Source organism: Phocoena phocoena, chromosome 17 (genome assembly GCF_963924675.1).
Source record: "Phocoena phocoena chromosome 17, mPhoPho1.1, whole genome shotgun sequence".
NCBI classification, from domain to species: Eukaryota; Metazoa; Chordata; class Mammalia; order Artiodactyla; family Phocoenidae; genus Phocoena; species Phocoena phocoena.
In genome coordinates this window covers 1,651,597-1,665,260 of record NC_089235.1, presented here as the reverse complement: position 1 = coordinate 1,665,260, position 13,664 = coordinate 1,651,597, and positions in this window count along the sequence as shown.

Here is a 13,664-nt window from a genome sequence, read left to right as displayed (position 1 = left end):
CCTGCTCTCTGACCTTGTCCTTCTGACACTTGATGGTCCAGAGAACCGACCAGCCTGAACCAGTAACTGTCTCTCTCTAGAGAACAAGAAACACACAGGATCTGGGAATCAATGATTTAAATACAGAGTGACGGGTTTTTGTTTGTTTGTTTGTTTGTTTTAGAGTCATGTTGAGAGTGAAACGGAGCGCCGTTATGATGTGGGCATGAACATTACAAACTGAAGAAACTGGGACAGTCCCAGGACGACCCTGCTTGCCCTAATATCAACGCAGTTGGGCCAAGTCCCCAAATCCTGCTACTGACACGGGGCATCTCTTACTCTGCCCTTCTCAATGTTTGCCTATTCAGTCCCTCAGTGATTTGAGTTTTATTTTGTTTATATATCTGCTGTTGTTTTCTTTCACCTAGCGCAGTTGTTCAGTTTTATTCCGTGTTTTGAGATTCTCATTTTGCTAGTTATGACTGATGCCCTGGTCACCTGGTAGGTCTGAAGATAAGCCTTGGAATTACCAGCTCTTCCTCGCAGGCTGGAGATCTCCGTACACCTGCAGCTTGTGGTTGATACCCTGAAATGTACGGGTTCTTCTCCCACACGAGCTGGGCTCATGACCACCATCCCTTGCCGAGTTCTGGGAAACTGCTAAAGGTTATTCTACTTGCTTCTTGTTGGGTTTTGGTCTGATCTGTCCGTCAGAGCCCCCAGCAGGATACAAAAGTCACCCTCAGCTGCAATTTAATGACGTCTCTATTATAAAAGTGTAAGAAAAGTTTAGGGAACCAACAAGGCATCTCTGGACTAACCAAAAGCAATGAATAGAAACAAAAAATAAATAACTAAATAATGGACAAGCAAGATGGAACTAGAAGATAAGGTTTTAAAAATAGCTGTAATAAATATTGTTTAAACTTTAAAGGAAACTTTAAAGGAAAATACAAGCATAAGGAGAAGAGAGACTGAAGATGTTAAATAAAACGTCTAGAGGTAAAGAGTACAGTATTTGAAGTAAAGGAAAATGTACTTTAAGGGACAACAGATTAGATACTGACAAAGAAAAGCTTAGAGGATTAGTAAATTTAAAAATGAACAGGGCCTCAGTGACGTGTGGAACTGGAGTCCCAACAGAGGGCAGGAAGTGCTGAAAAAAATGTGCAGATAAAATGATAGAAAATTGTCCAAATTTGATGAAAACGATGAAATCATAGCTCATCAAAATTCGAAAGACAAAAAAAGAAAACATACCAAGACACACCGTAATTAATTTTCTGAAAACCAGTAATAAGGAGAAAAAAACTAAAGACAGCTAGAAGAAAAATACCCATCACATGTAGAAGGACTAATGTAACCATGTACAAAGTTATTAGCAGAAACAATAGAAGCCTGATGACAAGGAAATGGCAGCGCTAAAGTACCACAAGGAAGAAATCTGTCATTTAGATCTATGCCTTGTGGAAATATCTTTGAAAAATAGAAAAAAGAAAAACATTTTTCAGAAAACAAAGTGGAGGGAATTTGTCACCAAGAGACTGGCACTACAGAAAGGCCTTCAAGCAGAAGAAAGCGCTTTTGTATAAAACCTTGAGTATATTAAAACAAAACAAAACCAAAACAGAAAACACAAAAAGAATTAAAAGGGCTGAAAATGTTGACTACATAAGTAAATATAAAGAAAAATATTTTCGTATTTTTTAAAGTGATGGTCAAATATTTAAGGCAAAAATAAATGAAATGTATTGTGGACTTTGTATTAACTGAAAAGTAAAATGTATGATAATAGTAGCACAAAAAACAGGGGTGACGATCTGGAGCGGAAGTAGGAGACAGGTTTTGGGATCCTGACATGACACAGCACCAAAAATTGTACATTAGAAGGTGAAATACTGATTTTCATGACATAGCCAGGGCTGGCACACATCTCTTCAAAACTAATACCTTTAGCAAGAAGAACCAAAATGAATTATGACTAAAATTGAGTTTCTTGATAATCCTCACAACCAGAAGGTAACTGGTTACGCTACAGAGATTAAAATGGAAATATAAGTAAATAGAACAGAGGATGCATCTATTTTAGAAATCTGCTATTTGATTGTATTTTCAATGAAATAATATTTTTCATGCATAAAGTGTTGGTAGTAGATTCTTCACTATTTTGTTTGAAGGTCAAACCTAAATGAAATCATGTAGAAAAAACAGCATCAAATTGATTATTTGATTCTCTCAATACTTGAAAATTACGTATATTTTGTCTTTTCAAAAGGACTTCAAGTTCCTCGCGGTTGGATTCTCGTGGGTGTGTACGTACAGGTGTGTGAGTGTAAATGCTACCCACTTACATTTACTGCTACATTCGATCTGTATCAGTCGCATAAAGCATTCTTGTCTTATTAACTGAAAACATGAGTCACAACAATTTATAGCATCTGGACTACCAAACCACGCCAAAATTTACTGTATTACTCCTAAGTCTATCATGCAGTTAAGTGGTGTGTGAGGGACTTTAATTTGAATTAAGGAGGCAGACTTTTTCTCTCGCACAGACGCAATCCACATCTTGGGATAATGATGTCTGTGCTGAAAGAGACCAGGGTCTTCAGTAGCTGTCAGACTCTCAAAATTAACGGTCAATGACAGGACGCAGGCATGTCAGATACAATTTTTTGTGTGTGTCTATTAATTGGAAAAGACTATTACAGCTCTACTTAATATGAGCAGTAATATTCCATTCCATGTTTGAACTTGGCACATTCAAGTCTTTTAATTTAATTGTGTAAAGGGTGTAATATTGACTTTAGGAGATTTTTCATCAGAGAAAATAATAGCGCTTTTTTCTCTATTTAACGAGTATATATAAATTACCTGCAGAAAAGTAATGTCTCTGCCGTTGCTAAACCTACAAATATTGTATCTGCCTTTGACTAGTGACATTGGTGAAACTGGAGAAAATTGGCATCATGTCCGTTTATCTTTACTGCGCACTGTGTATTTGATTCTGTCTCATTTGCAGAGCTTATGAGTCCAGGCTTGTGGCCCTTGAGTCATTAGGCCGAAGGGTAAGTTAAGCAAACTTCTACTTCCTTTTCCCCACACGAGCCCACGAAGCCGGCTCGAGGTTCTTTAAGACACAGGAGCACGTGATTTGTAACTGGAAGGCCTTTCTGACGGAAGCATCTGCTCTCTCGGGACACACAGAGCACTGTTGCCAAGGCACAGGGCACTTAGCGTCCTGCTGGGAAAAGCGGTTTTTCTCTTCGGCAGCTTGCTTTTCTATCTTGAGAAGGTTTTCGGGTGCAACCCGACTCTGACCCACCAGCCAGTGTCAGACTGAGCATTCACCCCTCTTACCCTGTAGCTCTTTCTTCTAATTAGCTTTCATAATTTCCCCGAGTTGTTTTTTGAATTTTATTCACAGCTTACCGTAACTGCACCATTTTCATTTAGTCCAAAATGCTCCCAGTGCTTTTCCAGACAGCCGAGGTGTGAAGCTCGTTGCTTAAATGCCGGGAGTCATCCATCAGGTCAGTCTTTCAAACGCAAAGGTAAGGGGTCAATAAAATAGACTCGAAAAATTCCATGACTTCATAAAGTTACTGAATGAAAAGGGATTCTCGAATGAATGTAACATATGAGTATCACCGTGATTTACTTTCGTTACTGACAAGTTTACTTTTTCCCTCTGATACTCAGAGATCATGATCTCTGCTGAATCCCGGTTTTCTTTACAAAGGTCAGAACCCGGTGCTGCTTTTTCCACTTCCGTGATAGCCGCAGCCAGAAAGCCGGCGTGACCGAGCCCTCGGTGCCGGGACCCTTCTCAGTGCTCTGCTTGTGTTACCTTATTTGCACCTGTGAGCCCACCGTGGACAGAGAGAAAACAGGCGCTTTGGGGGCCAGGGGGTGGAGCTGCTCCATCCCACACCTGGTGCAGGTGGAGCTGGGGCAGGGCCGGGGTGCGGGGGTGGGGCGTCATCTCCCAACCTCATAAATCAAAGAATGAGAGTAAGAGTACCAACGCCAGCTCTAGCAATAGTATTGCTTCAGAGAACTATGGTGATCACTACTGTTATCATTACTATTTTGCAGTTCTGCTCTTTTCTTAGCACTGATCCCACTAGGATTATGCAGCCAAATACCCCACCCATTCCGGATAAGCTGCATTCAAAGTATGTGAGCGGTTTAGCAACCCCGCCTGCTGCAGCAGGAATGAGGATATACTCAAAGAAACGGAATCGCCAATAAATCATTTGGGAACAATTGAATTCCCTATATATAGAACTACATCGAAAAGGGCTGAATATACCATATACATACACACTAAATATACGAAGTTCGTCTACACACGAAAACATGCATTAACTCAACACAGTAACACAAACACTTCAAAATAATCATACGTCTGTCTTACAGCACTTCAAGTTAATTAGAAGCAATCCAATAAAAAGCAGCTGAGACCCGGACAAGCGTTATGAAGAGGCAGTTCACAGAGGACGGCTCTCAAACGGCAGATACAATAGTAAAGCGTTGCTCAATTTCATCATACACAGAATATTAGACAGTAAGATTGTAATGAGCCAACATTTTCTATAGCCGACATAAATGAACCCCTTAAGAATAGTAATTGTTGGTGGTAGAGTAAAGGGGAAAAAATGGGTATTTTTGCCTGTGGTGTAAATTGGAATATCACTTTGAAGGACAATTTGGAAGAAGGCAGCAAAGCTGAAACTGGACATATCCTAAAACTCAACAGCTATCATCCTAGTATCTACCTTAAAATCACCCTGGGAAGGATGAGGGTGCCCAGGAATCCAGAGGCTGTTTGTTGGAGCAATAAGAACAAAAAAGTAAAAAAGTAAGTGATCAGCTAGTAGAGTTGGCCACTGTACAGATGGGTAAATACAACGTGATGCATTGATATGCTGGAGCATTAGACGTGATGCAAAGCAAGACAGGCCACGCACACGCACACACACGCACACGCGCACACACACACATACGCCTTTTTCTGGGGAAAAATAAGTAGAATAAAAGAGTTGAGGTAATATAGGCATAACTGATTGGTATTTATTTGTTCGGTTTGTTGCACCTTATTTTGCATCCTTCAATTAGGCAAAAAGGTATTTTACTGTATATCTTTTAAAATATGATTTAAATATATCGTTTTGGTATTAAAAATATAAATAAATATAGTGTCTTTCCATTAATTTCATTATCTCTGTTCAAAATAAAGGAACATTTATATAATGCAATGACAATTCCCTAAAGAATGGAAATTCCTTCTTTGGGTATGTCTTTAAACTCATCTCTGGTCAATGACAAGAATATATCACAGGAAAAGATGACAGATTCATTGCTATGTAAGTGCAAATATACAGCACTGGCTTAGGGAGGGCTCAGAGGGTAGAAAAGGGGCAGCTACCACAGACTGGAAGCAGCAGGTGTGTCTACGCAGCGTGGAAACACCGGGTAATCTGTTGCTGAAATAACCAGCGCAAGGCCGCCCACCTGCTGTGACGCTATTCCTTCTATAAGCCTGGAAATGTGGCTGGAAAGAGTGAGAGTCCTTGTGTGTGTGGCAAACATTGGCCATTTCTAAAAGCACACTGCAAAAGAGAAATGAACTCCAGCAAGGATCGGGCAGATTTCATGAAGCAACCGATAAGACTAAAGAGAGTGCGAAGAATGGGACGGGCCCTGTCCTGGATTCCAGACTGAAAGAAATAAGTCTGTCGAGATCTCTCTCAGTGATAAAAGCCCGGCACCCAGTTAAATAAAGCGACAGTCTTGCAGGGATTATAAGACAAATATGCTTCCGCAATGATGGTGCTTGTATCCTCATGGGAGAGGCAAGCACAGTCAAGTAAACAGGTTGATGCTAAGTATTAGTGACTCATCTTAAATGGGCTACAGCCTGGGTGTCGTTGGGTAGCTTCTCTAGACGCCTCTGAGCTAAGAGTAAAAATGAGGACACACATACAACGAGGTTCGAGAAACGTTTCCCTGGACGAAAGAAAATTAGGTGCCAAGGGAAAAGGGGCCGCAGTGGCCTGAGAGAAGTGAGATGGGACGGGAGGGTCGTGAGTCACACATCGCTGGGTGGCCCTGGCCGCCCAGGAACTTTACTCTGTGATACAGAAAGAGCAGCCCATCCTATACGAAGCAGAGGCAGTTCTGAGATCTCAGAGGAGACACCCAAACACAGCCCCGGGAACCGGTCAGAACAGAATTTGGACTCTCCAAATGTATTAAAAAATATTGACAGTAACATACCTCGTACCTGGAACTTTGTTATGACCGTTTCACAGGGACTCAGGGAAGAAGAGATCATTTTATTTTTTTTAATTAAAAAAAAATTTATTTTATATTGGAGTATAGTTGATTTACAATGTTGTGTTTTAGGTGTACAGCAAAGTGATTCAGTTATACATATAGATGCGTCTATTCTTTTTCAAATTCTTTTCCTGTGTAGGTTGTTACATAATACTGAGCAGAGTTCCCTGTGCTGTACAGTAGGTCCTTGCTGTCTATCTATTTTATGTACAGTAGGGTGTGTACATTCGTCCTAACTTCCTAATTTAGCGCTCTCTCATCCCTTTTCCCCTTTGGTAACCATAAATTTGTTTTCTGTGTCTGTGAGTCTGTTTCTGTTTTGTAAATAAGTTCAACTGTATCATTTTTTAGATCCCACGTATAAGTGAAATCATGTGATATTTCTCTCTGTCTGACTGAGATGTGACTTGACTTCCCGTGGATCACGTCTGAGCACGTGTCCCAGCCAGTCCCACGCGGCCTGAGTCCCAACGACTTCATGTTCAGACTCATCTGTAGAAACGGGTGAAGGAAACTCAACGGCGAGCCTTGCTCAAGAGAATCAATAAGACATTTGCTCTGTGAGTAAAACATAACGTTACTAGACATAAAATTAGGGTGGAGGCATAAACCTGATTGAGAGCCTCCTTGGTCCCTTTCCTTTGGTGGCTGAGTCGCGACTTTGATATCCAGTAGATGCTCGGGAAGCAGATTACTTGAACGGGGGGCGGCGAGGAGGGGACAAGCAGAAATTACGCCTTAACACCAGACACTGCTTCCATCAGACGCAGCCCAGGCCCGGCGCCTTCTCTGCCTGTGTCCTTCCCCCTCCCTCCCTGACAAGCCTGTCCACAGGTGACCCAGGGGCAGATCCCTGGGAAGAAACGTGTGATAATTCCGGTGAACTGAAAACCAGCTTTTTTCCCCTTTGGACCACAAGTTTCACTTTCACCAGGCCCCAAGGTGTCAGACTCCACTAGTATGTTCCTGGGTGTCTGTTTCATTTCCTGCACAGGTGGGTTTTCTGTGTCAGGACCAGGAGATTCCCCGGCAGGAGGGCGGTGCAGGCGGCCGGGCGAGTTCCCCGCCTGGTGACAGCTTCCTCATCCTCAGATGCCCGCCAGACCTTTCCTCTGTGGAACCACAGGTGATACCAGGTCATCCTCTGGAGACACACGGCTTCTCTTCCACGGCTGGCACTCTTAAAACCACCTCTGCGTTGTGATGTTGACAGGTGATGCCATTTCTTTATCGTAATCCACAATTTTAGCTACACGTAATCAATCTTACTCTAAAGATATATTTACAAGCTTTCAAGGAAAAAACACTCAAGTGGTTTAACTTCTGCAGAGATACTTTTAAGCACCTTGAGTCATTAACGGTTGCACTCGCCTTCTAGTTGTAATTATCAGAGGGGTGTGCACACAGCTGTTATAAATAATAAATGCATGTGGGAAAATGACTACTCTTTGGAAACTGTAAGTGATAGATTTTGGAGTCATAAGTTTATTTTTATAACAGCTTTTTAGATCAATGCTATGAATACATGATCCTGGAATATCAAATATTTATCACAGAGTTGCTGTCATTGTTTTTTAATGTGACCCAGCACATCCGGGGAAAATGCCAGGCTGATTATGTCGGGACATAAAGTGAGTAATGCATTTTGAATGAGGCAATAGCAATTGGATGTGAAGACACATAGATGCATGACAGTAAGCAATGGTAGAATTAAAAAAAAATCTTACGTTACCTTCTGGCTTGGCAGCGCATTAAAGAGCTTAAGTGTTTTATTCATTTTTACAATTTTGCAGAATTGAAGACCTTTGCCTAGTATTTAGGATGTTAATGGAGCCATTCATCTAACGAAGAGAAATTACGTGTAGACACTTGAGTATATTTGAAGAAACCAAGCCATGTCGAATTGAGGGGAAAATATTCTTTTCCAAACATCTTCTAAGCCTCTCAAAGTAATCTAAATCCTGAAAAATAGATTAGATTCCTCCTTTGGATTTTTTTGCCTGTGAAGGGAAATTCTTGAATTTGGAGAACAGTTTCCCAATGAGAAGAATATACGGTCCTGACCCTTTACAGCGTTTAATTTGTTAAACAAATGTTTATTATGCAGTCCTCATTTGGGAAATATTTATTGTGGGAATTTGGGTGAATCACTTGGTGGCTCAGGTGTCAAGCTGTATTTGTGTGTGGAGTTGTCACAGGAAGAGGTCATCATGGCCTTGACCTTCTCCACTTGGCTGCCATGGGGCTCCGCGGAGCCAAGTTGCACCCAGCTCCCATAAACTTGAACTCTTTTATGAATCAACACCTTCTTGACGCAGAGTATGAGAAACGATTTTTCCTGTCTTCTCTATAAAAATAAAATATTTACATTAATTTCTTTTTTAAAAAACTTATTGTAGTTGTTTATTTTTGGCTGCTTTGGGTCGTCGTTGTTGCATGTGGGCTTTCTCTAGTTGTAGCGAGCAGGGGGCCACTCTTTGTTGTGGTGCGTGGGCTTCTCATTGTAGTGGCCTCTCTCGTTGCAGAGCATGGGTTCTCCGTGCGTGGGCTTCAGTAGTTGTGGCTCACGGGCTCAGTAGTTGTGGCTCACAGCCTTCGTTGCTCCACGGCATGTGGGATCTTCCCGGGCCAGGGCTTGAACCCGTGTTGCCTGCACTGGCAGGTGGATTCTTAACCACTGTGCCATCAGGGAAGTCCTACATTACTTTCTGAGCAATTCAGAACGATGGATTAAAAAACCCCAGCAATGTGTTTTGGGATTTTATTACGTAGAAAGTGTAAAAGTTGAATAAGGAAACGGTCGCACTTACATCTGATGTTTATTGATAGAATAGTGTGACTAGTTGAAAAGCTGAAAATTTTATGAAGCCAAATGTTTCATTTCAACAGCACTAAAAACACAAAAACTCTAAACACACTAGTCTCCCCCCCCCCAAAACTTTATCTGATCTGCTGATAACGTGTTTCTTAAATCAGCACTTGTTCAAAGTGTGAGATAAGCCTCAGGATCCAGAGAATTAGGGTGGAAAAACAGACGATAAGGATCCTGGCTTTTATATTGATATGGTGGGTGTATCTGGATTATAATGGAAGAGAACACACGGCAGACGATGAAACACTGGAGATCAAAGGAGCAAATCGAGGCATAAACATGGGAAGTTCAGGGGAGGGAAGAGTGGTCACTGGTGGGTCCTGGGACGCGGCTCCGAGTGAGGAGAGGAAGTCCTATGGGGAACCCGCGTGAGGTCAGAGTGTCAGGGGCAAGGGAAGGGGCAACAGGTAAGAGCCAGATCTGACTCCACGTTGGATCTGTTTCTTTTACTTTAAGCTTGACTCTCCACTGCTTTTGTTCTCTGAAAGGACACTATCTCTACAGAATGGCCTGCCTCTGGGGACCCCGGCCGGCTGCCTGAATGTTAAACCAAAGTGCCTTTGTTCAGGGAAACATCCTGACCCTGCCCACCCGTGGATGGCGGCAAGAAAGAAGAAACTAACATATCCCCTCCCCGAGGCTGGCCATTCCAGGGGATATTTGCAAATATCCGGCCTTTTTACTTTACATCCTGTTGAAATGAAACATATTACAAATATTACGGCCTTTTTACTTTACATCCTCATCTCCTCCCCCTCTCTGTGCTGTCAAAGAAACTGGCATCCAAACCCCGAGGAGATGGTATTTTGAGACTTTAGTCTGCCGTCTTCTCGGTCTGCTGGCTTTCGAATAAGGTCGTGTTCCTTGCCTCAACACCTCGTCTCTGGTTTATTGGCCTGTCGTGCAGCGAGCAGAGCAAGCTTGGACTCGGTAATAAAGGGACAGGTGTACGAGAGCCCCAGGGGTGCAGCAGGGCAGCTGTACCAAGAAGACAGAAAAAAAAGGCGCCGCCCTGACACGTGTCTTAGTCTAGGGGTACTTCCGTGTGTGGCTCTGGCGACCGTGCACATAGAAGTCATGGGTCTCTAGGCATAAGTTCAAAGGGAAACTTGCTGATTGAAGTTAAGATCTCCTGTGTCACGAAAGAACCAAAGTGGAGGATGAATGGGTTTAATATTGTCTGAAATGAATTCAAGGTAGATTGTCATGAAAAGACGTGAATATAGAGGGTAGTAAGGGAGCAAACTTGGAGATGTAAACCATCCCCTCGTACCCTCAGCCTGCACACAACTTACTTTGCATTGGTGTGACTGACTTTGCTGTTAGACTGTCTTCAACGGCACTTCTTTCCAGAAACTGTAACTCTTAACAAATGGTTTGACTGTTCATTCCAGAAACTTGGAGCAAGACCCATAAAACGCTTCAAGGGAAGCCTCAGTAGGCGATGTGCTCCTTTTAAGACTTTGAATCTCTCATCTCAGAGACCTGGCTTTTCTGTTTCCACCAATCCTGGACTGCAGTATCATGATCCTTACCCAACCCTAATCAAGTGACCCCTGTGAAGGGTGTCTGTAAATCAGACTTTCAATTCTCAATGAATTCTGCACTTAACCTTCCCTCTCTGAGGCTCTCACCACACTCTGTGGGAAGGTGTTCTCCTTTACGGCTCCTGGAAATATAATGATAACCTCAGCTTTGTCTCATCTGCAGGTCATGCTGGTGACACTTAGGGCGGCCAGTTTGACAAGTGTCTGGAGGTCTCACACAAGCCTCAGTAAAAAGGCTTTTGTGAAAACAGGAGTTTTATTGGTTTATTTACTTACATTGGTAGAAAAGCATTTGATAAATCTTTTAATAAATCAAAACCTTGTTACAAGAAAACATCAGCCATCTCACATCTTTAAGTACCTGGAAGTGAAAATTTTAGCAGTCAAGAACTACGGAAAATCTGAAATCCTACTTAGGGCTATAGTTGCAACAATGGAGCCTGGCTTTTAAATATTTGTCATTAAAAGAGACTGAGGGGCTTCCCTGGTGGCGCAGTGGTTGAGAGTCCGCCTGCCGATGCAGGGGACACGGGTTCGTGCCCCGGTCCGGGAGGATCTCACATGCCGTGGAGCGTCTGGGCCTGTGAGCCATGGCTGCTGGGCCTGCGCATCCGGACCCTGTGCTCCGCAGCGGGAGAGGCCACAGCAGTGAGAGGCCCGCGTACCGCAAAAAAAAAAAAAAAAAAAAAAAAAAAAAGAGACTGAGTTATTCACCATGGTACATATGAGAAAACAGTTTCTGCATATATGGTACCAGCTTCTTCCTAGACCACTATGTAACTGAAATCTTTAAAACAATAAAATGTTTTTAATAAGGATCCTTGTCATTAGAAACAAGGTAGAGACGTGTGTGTGTGTGTGTGTATACTAAGTCACAGGTGGCCTGTCTTAAACACATATCCACCTAAAAATATAGCCTAAAAATATATCAAACACCATCAAAAAGAAATATAGGAAGAAATAGGCCAATAATAAATTCATGGTGATGTTAAGGCCCCCTTACGAGAAAGACCTCGGTTGGGCAAACAACCATTAGAGCTATTGGAGATTAAGTAATACGAATATTATATTCAAGCTATTAGATTTTGGAGAACACATACTCTTTTTGAGCAGAATGGAATATTTACAAGAATATCTCTATGTTTGTTACAGAACATAGGGACTCTCAACAGATTCCAAAGAATCGGTGTTCAGGGCCGTAATGCTTATATGTGAAATCTAAAAAAACTGAACTCAGGAACAGAAAATTAATTTTTGGTTGTCGAAGGTGGTGGGTGGGGAAAGAGTGAATGTCGCCAAGGAAGTGGTGAAAAGATACGATAAAGTTAAACATTAACAACAAAGTAAAACAACAAATTCAAGAGGTTAGAACCTCAATAGCATTTTATTAAGTCACCTTGAGTTAACAGAATCAAGAAGAATACTTGAATTATAACCACGGAATAATAATGAAAATTCTACAAGTTGAAATGTAACTTAGAACAAAATTAACACTTTTGAATATAGTTATTAGGAAACTTAAAATGATTGTACTGTCTTTGTGGGTTTAATACGCCACAAAGGAAATCCTGAATGACTTATAGTTGATTTTTTAGTTCTCATGGAATATTTGAAGATATAGGGTTAAAACAAAAAAGAGAAAAATAATTACAGATGCTGGCATTGAGGAACTCATGCACATCATTGTTCAGTAGAAATGCAATTCTCCTTAGAGCTAAATCACAGGGCAAACAACCTGAGATCCACTTTTATAATTCAGGTTAGTAACGAGGACTACCACAGATGAATTCGTTATAGTATCTTTCTCTCTTTCTCTCTCCCTCTCTCTCTGTCTCTCTGTCTCTCTGTATATATCATCCATCTATCTATCTATCTATCTATCTATCTATCTATCTATCTATCTATCTATCTATGTTATCTATCTATCCAGCATCTATCTATGTATCTATCTCTCATCTGTCTGTTTCTAACATCTGTTATCTATCTCTCAAACTACCTATCATCCATCCATCTCTCTGTCTACATAAAGAATATCTATGTGTTCTTTATTTGTGCAACTTATGTAACTTATGGGGAAATTCAAAGTGGTTTTATTCGGAGCCTGGTTTGAATTTCAGCTGTTTCACCAATTTGCTGCATGCGTTTGCCCTCATTGCTAATCTGTACAGTTCAGATTTCCCACCTTCATTTCAAGTGAAGATTTCGGTTTAACTCATTTACTGAGATGCCAGGAGTAACAACTGAGGCAGGCTGCTTCTCTCATTAAAAACAATCTCTATATCCATGTCAAGGGCACCATAATCCTCAGTATTCATCCTTTTCACCAACAAAACAAAACAAAACAAAACAGCCAAAGGTCATTTGTTGTATCTCAATTTTAGAAAGATCTCTGGTATTTGTGGGGAAAACCATAAAATATGGATAGGTATTTAAGCCACCCCTTGAGGTGTACAACAGCTGCACAAAAACTAGTGAATGGAGAGGAATCCGGTACAACCAGTTGACTGGGAACAGGCACACACGACACTGAAGAGGGGGGCTCGGCTGTGACACTGGAAAACCAGTCAATGCCACCCTGGAGAGCTGATACGTGAAAACCTGCCAGAAAGATCTAAACAAATGTGCGTGCTTCTTTGGTTCCAAGTCTCACCCATTTCGGACGAGACGCGCTCACTTGTGGGGCTGCTTAATCTTCCCAGCAACGTGGCCATCAGCTGCCTTTCTCCTCTCTGGGCAGCTGTCATCTCTGGGGGTAGGAAACGCTCCCTCCCCACCGCTCCGGCTGAATTTCTTTGTCCCATGATCTTTGGAGCAAAGACCTTTATCGGTGATGACTCTCTCTGTCAAATGCATGACTGGGTCCATTTTTATTTGTGCCAAGAGAAGGTCTCTGTGACCTCCTCAGTTTGGGTTATGTTCTT